The sequence below is a fragment of the Pongo abelii genome, chromosome 21 (genome assembly GCF_028885655.2).
Source record: "Pongo abelii isolate AG06213 chromosome 21, NHGRI_mPonAbe1-v2.0_pri, whole genome shotgun sequence".
Lineage (NCBI taxonomy): Eukaryota > Metazoa > Chordata > Mammalia > Primates > Hominidae > Pongo > Pongo abelii.
Genome location: NC_072006.2, coordinates 20570579 through 20579040, shown reverse-complemented (window position 1 = coordinate 20579040; position 8462 = coordinate 20570579). Strand labels below are relative to the sequence as shown.

Sequence of the window (8462 nt, the reverse complement as noted above, 5' to 3'; positions counted from 1 at the left end):
CCTCCTCTCTTCCCCAGGCGGTCCCGGGCACTGCCTCGAGTCTCACAGTGTGCAGGGCCAGGCAGATGAGCTGCTGACTGCAGCTTCGCTGTAATCTACGGACTCTAACCACAGCTCAGCTCGCACGGGGCTGGCACAGCAAACACGTGCGCACGGGGATGGGTGGAGAACCGAGTGACACCAGCAAAGAGCCAGGGGGAGCCAGGAAAAGCTCGAAAATCAGCGTAACACTGTTGGAGATGAGGGAGCACAGCACAATTTTGAGAGCCAAACAAAGGCGGGGCACAGAGCTGTTGCCTCGAGATGTGGCCTCAGAAGGTCTTGTCGAGGCGAGTGATGAAAGGGAGGAGGTTCCCGGGGATACTGGAGCCGGAAGACGCGGCGAGGGTCCGGGTTAGCAAACGGGGCAGAGTCAGAGGCCCAGGACGCCGGGCCCTGGGGGCGCTGTCGCGGGGCGACGGCGGAGGCCGGGGTGGTGGGCGCCCTGGGGTGGGGGGAGACGGGAGTGCTCTCCCAGGTGGGCTTGGAGGGGCCCCGGCCCAGACACCCAGGGCCAGCCGGCGCACCCGCATGATGTTCTGAAAGCGTCCCCGCAGCCTGGTCGGTGGCTGGGGGAAGCTGGGCGTGGTTAGCCTGGCAGCCTGGCTTTGCGGACTTACCTCCGGGCCTCGTCCTCCAGTGCCTTCCCTCCCCAACTGAGGGGCTTGACTGCACCCGCACGCGGTTTTCCAGGAGCAGCGATCCCGGAGTGGACTCTCCCGCATCCGGGGGGACATTAGCACTCTCGACTCCCCCATAGGACACACTCACTGAGGTCACGCGAACCAAAACCAAATGACCCACCACCACGACAGCCGCATCGTTTCCCCTGGTGATTTAAAGGAAGGGTTTTTAGTGGTTTGTCCGGGAGGTTTTAGAGTGAGAGAATGAAGGTGGTGAGGCCCGAGGGAGGGAGGCGCATGGAAGCCGCCGCCTCTGACTGTCCCAGGGTGTGCCCAGGCCCAGAGATGATGTCCAGGCCCCTGAAGGGAGTGAAGCGGAGGCCTTGCTGGAGGCGAAGGTCAGCGCGGCCTGATTAGCTCCCCACGGTGACTTGGGAGGTGACTCGGGAATCCGGGCCCTCTTCTACCTGTGGCGCCGTCCAGCCCTGGTCCCCCAGGCTGTGGCTGCAGCCAGTGCGTGTAAACAGAAGAACCCCGTGATGATTTTTCCTTGGGGGAGATAAACCCATGGAGGGGTCTGGAGCCACAGGGACGGTGAGTGGCATGCAGGATCTAAAGCTGCAGAGCAGAGAGGTGAAGACAGTCTCCCTCCTCCGTGGTCCCTGGATCTGGAGAAGCATGGAATGTGCCCGGAGTCTCTGGTGCCCATGAGGCGTTGTTGGGGCAGGAGGTAGAAAGGTGGCATCAGTGGATGGGTGGCGTCCCATGTCCTGTAGCCGTCACAGGGGCCAGTATCAAAATGGAACCCACGAGTAACCCAACATTCCCAACAACTGAGGGTATTAGCATTGTGTTTAAACGTTTTGGGTCTGAATCAGACAGTGCAGGGTTCCAGCGCCAGCTTGGTCAGTTTTAAATGGATTCTCTGCAAAGCAGTCCCGATGGGTAGGATTGGGTGCAGGTGGTGAATGTGGTCCTGGGAGGCAGCTGCAGGGAGGGGATGTGAGAGGGAGGGAAGCCAGACCGGGAGTGTGCGTTGACACAGGTTTCCACTGTGGGCAGCAGGGGCTCACACCTGCTAGGGACCCCCAGGACCATATGCGGATCATGCCTCAGCATTGTCTTGCCTGGCAGGTGGGGAAGCTGGGGTCTTGATCCACTAGCACTAAGCGGCTGAGGCTGCCCCGGTAGTGTTAGCCACTTGGCCCTCCCACCTGCCCTCATGTGGGCTTGGTTGGGTTCCTGGGCAGAGAATGCCTCAGAGACTCGCAGTTGCTCTGTTGGGAGGATGGGGCAGCTGCCCTGGACCCTGCCTCCCACACTGCCCATCCTCTCAGTTTCTCGTTACATGCTGGCAGGATTTTAAGAGCTTTGCCCAGGGGTAATGTGGCCTGGCGTGGCCTCTGCCTTCTTGCGTGGGGCTCCCCGGTCGTGGAGTGTGCATTGCCGGTGGTGAGCCAGCGCGCAGGGGCCTGGACCAGCGATGCATGGGGGCCAATGAGGGAATTCTCCCCTTCCTCCCCGGGACCATTCTCAGACACACTCCCAAAGGCACACAGAGGGGCTGACTCAATATCCCACCCCAGCTCTGTCAGCTCTGCCTCCCCAGCCTTACTCCTGCCCCCTGGGGTCCCTCCGGGGTTGACTGCGGGCATCTGGCTGGGGTCAGGCTCTGCTCTCTGGGGACGGGCTGCTGTGATGACAGTGCTGAGCTGTTTGCATTGGTGCCAGACTAAGGGAGACCTTCCGGAACAGTGTGGGTGTGGCTTTGTGGGCATGCAAGGCAGGGCCATGGTCTTAGCTGCATCAGCACTGTGCAGCAGGGTGAGAAAGGATGGGCGAGGCATCCAACCCTTCAAGTGCATCAACAACATCCCCACATCCAGTTGTAGTCAGAGAGCAAAACTGTCGAGGACAGTGGCTGGACAGGCACAGGGAAAGTCCAGGAAGGTGTCACCCACTGATTTCTTCTCTCCATGCTGGGGATCATGGCCACAGTAGGGACCAGTACCAGAGCTCCTGGGCATCCCCAGCAGTTCCTTGCTAAGGGGATCTTGGGGGCAAGTCCAGGGAGAGCTCTGACCTCAACACTGGGGCAGAACACTTGGGATCCACCTACAGTACCTTGTGATGTTCTAAGTACCATCAAAAAGGTAAAAAAGAAACAGATTCAGCCAAATAACTAGTTGTTTTTTTCTGTGCTGTTATTGCGAAATGTTAACTATTTTTTAAACTTCATATTTTGAAATAATTTTAGATTTATAGATGAGTTGCAGGCATAGTACAAAGTTCCCAAATACCCTTTACCCAGTTTCCCCAAATGTTAGCAACTTATATAGCTATGTGACATTGATCCAAACTAAGAATTCACCCTGTGCAATGCCATTTACTAAATGACAGACTTCAGTTGGGTTTCACCAGTATTTCCACGAATGTAATTTTTCTATTTCGGAATTGAATCCAGGATGCCCTGCAATATTTAGTCATCATGTCTCTCTCCTTAATCTTTCATTTGTCACTCAGTCTTTCCTTGTTTTTCATGACTTTGAACCTTACAACTGTACATTTACTAACTTAAAAACTGAGTTGGCTGAAAACTAGGTTGGTGGTTTTATTTCTGGGACTGTGCAGACACAGCGATGATTTGGTCATTCTGGTACAGGACAGCCAAGGACATCTACGGTTTTCCTGGGCATGGTGCAGTGCTCAAGATTTCCAAAGCCAAACTGCATGTCACAGTTCTATGTACATGTGCCTCGATGCACTTCTTGTTGGACTGGTGCTCCTGTGAAAACAGACAGCAGTAGGGTGCTAGGACTGCAGCTGAACTTGGTGATGGTTGTCCTGAATGCTTGTGCTTTGGTAGAAAGGACACATTTGAGTCCCCACAAACCTACTCACTCCAGCATGACGCAATGTGGCTCTCCCTCCTCCCTCCTCTCTCTTCCTTGCGCTTGCATGGCTTGGCCCATCTCCTCCTAGAGGATTCCCTCTTGGCTTACGCTCCCTTGCAGATGTCCAACTAGTGGCTCCATGCCAGTCTGGGCTGTGTGTGATGTTCCCTTCTGGGCCTTATCACCCTGCCATACACAGGCGTCCAGGCCTGCCTGTGCCCCCTGCACAGATGTAGCCCCATGGCACTGACCGAGAGCAGCTCTTTGGGTTGCAGAATTGATTCCTCTATCTCCTTTTGGAGTAAGTGTTGCTCTCCACATGGATGGTAATCAGATTTTCTCTCCCTTTGATTTTATGTTCATTCATGTTTGTTCCACCCAGATTCGCAAAGGAATTATTTATTTGTCTTTAGAGTTCGGTAATTTTCCTAGCCTATGTCTTGGTGCTGGTCCTTTTGGGTTGATATTCTCAGGTACTCACTGTGCTCTTTCAGAATGTAGTTTCAACTCTTTTTTTTGTTTGTTTGTTTTGTTTTGTTTTCTAAATCTAAATTATGGGAAAGCTTTTTTTTGTTGTTTTTTTTTTTTGCCATTGCAGAGTTCAGTATTTGTTCTGCTATTTTACTTCAGGTTTTTTCTCTAGATACTTTATTACCTATATGCTGAATCTTTTTTGCCTACTTGTCATTTTTTATTTTTTCCTTTTTATTTTTTCCTTTATGTCTTTATGACGAAAACAAATTTCTCCTATTTCTCTCAATGCGTTATTTGCCCTCGTGTTCCTTCCAGTTTAGCCCTCATTTCTGAGATGATTTTCATTTGTCCTGAATTCTTTCCCAAGTCATCTTTTTTCCAGGTTTCCCTTGCTTCCCTCTTCTCCCTCCACACAGACGCTGGTATCACGCAGGGCCGTGGCCATGGTGGTCGCCCCCACTTGCTTGTACGTAGAGCCTAGAGGGTGGGGACTGTATCATCTAGTTTTGTTGTTTTTGGCCATTTGCCCATGTGTTTTTGGTTTTACTATCTAATTTCCATGTTATTTTTGTGTAGGATTCAAGGAGATTCAAAACCCATGTCACTGCTGCCATCTTCCTAGAATCCCCTTAAATCCTCATGGATTTGCTGACAATGGCAGCATCCTGAAAGCATCGCTATGCTAGGGTGGCTGCAGTAACAGGTACAATGAGAAATGATGGTGAGTCCCATAAATGCCCTCAATTCGACTTCCTCCCAGTACAACCTGACAGCAAAGATGTGCAGGAGGGAAGTTAGAATGGTCTCAAATGACTGTGTTTATAGTTTACTGTTGCAAATTTCACAAAAATATATGACCACATGAACACATTCCAAGGGCCCCTCCCAAGACCTTGGAAAGGGCAGCTGTCCACCATTTTGATAAAGATTAAGTAGATCAGGGTGTATCCATAAGATGTAATGGTATGCAGCCATGGAAAATAATCTTTCTGAATTTAAAAATAATCTTTTCATAATAATGAATGTGCATTGTAGAAAATTAGAAAATATAGGTAATAAAGCATAAAGAAAATAAGAAAATAACAATATATCTGCCACCCAGAGGTTATCACTAATACCTTAGCATATATCCTTCCATATTTTGACATACTTTGACAATGTTGCATGCAAAGGGGAAAAAAAAATCAGTACAAGTTGCACCTACAATGTGATATTGGGTTGTGAAATTATGTATGTTTTGAAAAGTATTAAAATACAATAGACCAAAAATGTTAACAGGGCTTATTTGTGGATCATAGGCTTAGTGGTGATTGTTATTTTCTTATTTCCTATATTTTCCACCACAGGAATGCAGACTTTTATAATCGTTAAAAATGAATTATTTTAAAAAGTAATTATGGTGATTTCAGAAGTGAGGTTTGGTTGTGAGTGTGTGTGAAATCGGATGAACAGCTTATTTTGTGTCTGCTGATTATGTGTCTACATTATGTTGTTTCAGGTTCTCCCCACTCCAAAAAAAATCAAATCAGATTGTGAATTTATTCCCTGACATTAACACGTGGCATTACAGGAGCATGTACATCACATGGTCAATTTATTGGCATGAGGATTATGTCATCAAGGAATAAATGGGAAATTCTCAAGGTACTTTGCTCCAGTAGTCAGGACTTTATTTATCTCTAAGCTAAAAGAGGGGATTGAATTCTTTAATGATGATCAGAAAATGCTTTTAGGAAGATTCGTTTCCTATTAAACAATTTCTTAAAGTTGCAGTAAATGTTGTGCGGCTTGTCTATGCCCAAGGCTTGGCAGCACACTTTCCTTTGTCTTCAAAACCATGGGAAAGAATGTCACAGGAGTCGTGGAGGAAAAATAATTACAAAGAGGAAAAGGTTGATCAAGGGACAGTTAATGTTACTGATAACATATCGGTAAGGTTCTCCAGGCCCAATTCTTTTTGGGGGACTTTGGCTCCCCAAGCAAATGCCATTTGGTGATATGGCTCCCAGCACTGGCCACCTGAATGTTCCCTACACTACTGGAGAAATTTAGGCCTAAATTAAAATCAGAGTCATGCAACTTGATTATATTTTGGCAGTTTGATTTAAGTGCAAGTTCTTTGAAATGTAAGAGTGTGGTTGGTTTTTAGTGATGTAAACTAAAAGTTCTGTTACTTCCAGGTGGCCCAACCCTGGAAGGCCTGTAGGCTTCCAGTGAGAAAACTGGAGACCACACTCACCCGTCCCACTGCCCTTTCTTTGGGGCTGCCTGTGATACCGGGTTATTCCCCTCGCCGCGTTCCACTGTGCTTACCCTGTTGGAATATGATGGTGGACTTGCCAGAGGAGAGGACCATGCTTTTCAGGAACAGCAGCCCCTCCTTCCTGGTTGAGGCAGCCAGCAGGCACTCCTATCCATGAGCCACACCTTAGCTAAGGCAACCCAGTCCAGCTGCGTGCCCTCTCTCTGCTTCTGGGGAGGTTGGAATGACCAGGGGCATTCATGCTTGTTTCTAGGGGGCCGTAACTGGATCTCTGGATCCAGACCTACTCAGGGGAGAAAGACTGTACTCTGGGTTCCATGTTAGGACTGACGGGTGCATCTTAACTGAGATGCAGACAGTGGACAATTCGAACTCTGACCTGAGAGCAAGCCCCAGCCTTGGTGCTCATAAATGTTCCACACAGGGGAAGCCAAGTTGTGAGCAGTGCACCTTCGCGAGCAAAGCCTTGACTGAAATCTTCCCTAACAATTGGCTGGTCACTCCTGAGCGTAATCTCCCCCTTTCAGAACACTGGGGATGAATTTAGGGACATTGAAGCCTCCTGATGAGAAATAGGTGTCCACTCGCTGGGAGAACTGAAATATCAGGAGATTTCTACACAAATCTCACAGAGTCCTTCTGGCATCCTAGGGGTTTGCTCACATATAAGGGACTTTCTGGTAGGAAGAGAGTCTCTTTACATTCTTTATTATATGATCCTGGTGGCTTTGTAGAGAGATGGTATAGCTGAAAGATCATGCCCTGTGGGGCCAGGGAGTTGTGTGTGTGTGAATGCTCTGTGACCTTAGGCAAACTACTTAGCCTCTCTGAGCCTTAGCTGCATCAGCTTTGAAAAAGAGGATGATAAAATGGAGTCACCTTATTTGACTTTTATAAATATAATTACATAATTACACAAGTTGTGGGGATGGGAAGAGAGAGTCGGGGAAAGAGAAATGAGAGAGAGAGAGAAAGAGAGAGAATGAATGATAAACAATTTAAACAACAGTGGGGTATGGACCAACACCCAGCCTGGCAAGAGTGAGCCCAGAGAGCCTTCCCTCCCGGCTATTGGCAGCCTCCGCGTGGAAGCCTGTCGTTGCCTTCTTAATGATGAGAGATGTTCTGGGGGCACTCCAGGATTCTTGGACATGGGATCGTCTTCACAGCTGTGTCTATTGAAAGCTGAAGTTTCAGTCTCCCCTGCCCCCACCCCCCGCCCCCCGGAGTGGCTTCCCAGGGGAAATTCAAGGGCACCTGTGACTGCATGGCTGCTTTCCTTTCCTTTACTCAATGCCATCCTCTGGTGACAGCCATGTCTCATGCCAGGATACATGAGGTGCTCTATAGTAATGTGTTTTCCCTCCTGGGAGGTAATTTTATTTAAATGTGAAGTCAAAAGGATCACTAAATAGAACTGTGAGGCAACCACTCTGGGCACCTGCCTGGTGATATCCACAAGAACTGACCACAGGTACCCCCTGTGCCCAGCAAGTCCTTCGCTGGGCAGTCACGCAACAGGCATGGGGATGTGTGGCCACCAAGCCCTCCAGGGCAGTGCTAGTTGTAATAGTCCCAAATGGGAGAGATGGCAAACGCCCGCCAATGGGGCAGCGTGGATAAATGGATACCGCACAGCAACGGCGATGAGTGAGCCCCAGCACCCATGAGCTCACCAGCGTAATATTGGGTGAAAGAAGCCAGGAGGAAGGGCATTCACATTCTACAATTCCAGCTACACTACGTTTAAATATGGGCAGAGCTAGGCTGTGGTGCTGGAAGCCAGGACAGTGGAATCCTTGCATGGTGGGGGATGGTGCTGGTAGGTTCTGGTAATTTTCTCTTCTTGATCTGGGTGTAAACATTTTGTGAAAAATCAATGAGGTATACATTTATGACTGGCACATTTATGATTTTGTATGAATATTATACTTTCATAAAACTATTTTAAAATATGATTGTGAACCTTTTTTCACCTATTTTCTGCCAATTGGCACCGAATTGCTCGCTAACTAATGAGTGATGCTGGTTTTGACTTGCTAGCTACACTGTCTTGAGACAGAGAGGGTTTTCTGTGCTTTGTATGACCCCCTCTGGAACCAGGGTGGGACTGGGAACACTCGGAAAACATGTGCTGACAGATGCTGGGCATCCCCGTGCTGGTGGAGG

The 8462-nt window shown here is 49.0% G+C and overlaps 1 long non-coding RNA gene across 2 annotated transcripts; it reads left to right on the top strand.

Moving 5' to 3' along the window:
* Positions 1-268: 268 nt before the first annotated feature.
* LOC103888767 (uncharacterized) lies at positions 269-8242 on the top strand. 2 transcript variants are annotated; one of them, XR_008517258.1, is made up of 4 exons: positions 269-393; positions 4607-4751; positions 5529-5674; positions 6211-8242. It is a non-coding gene; the product is annotated as an uncharacterized LOC103888767 (long non-coding RNA). The 2 variants fall into 2 exon arrangements; XR_653146.2 differs by lacking the exon at positions 269-393 and adding an exon at positions 1024-1256.
* Positions 8243-8462: the final 220 nt, after the last annotated feature.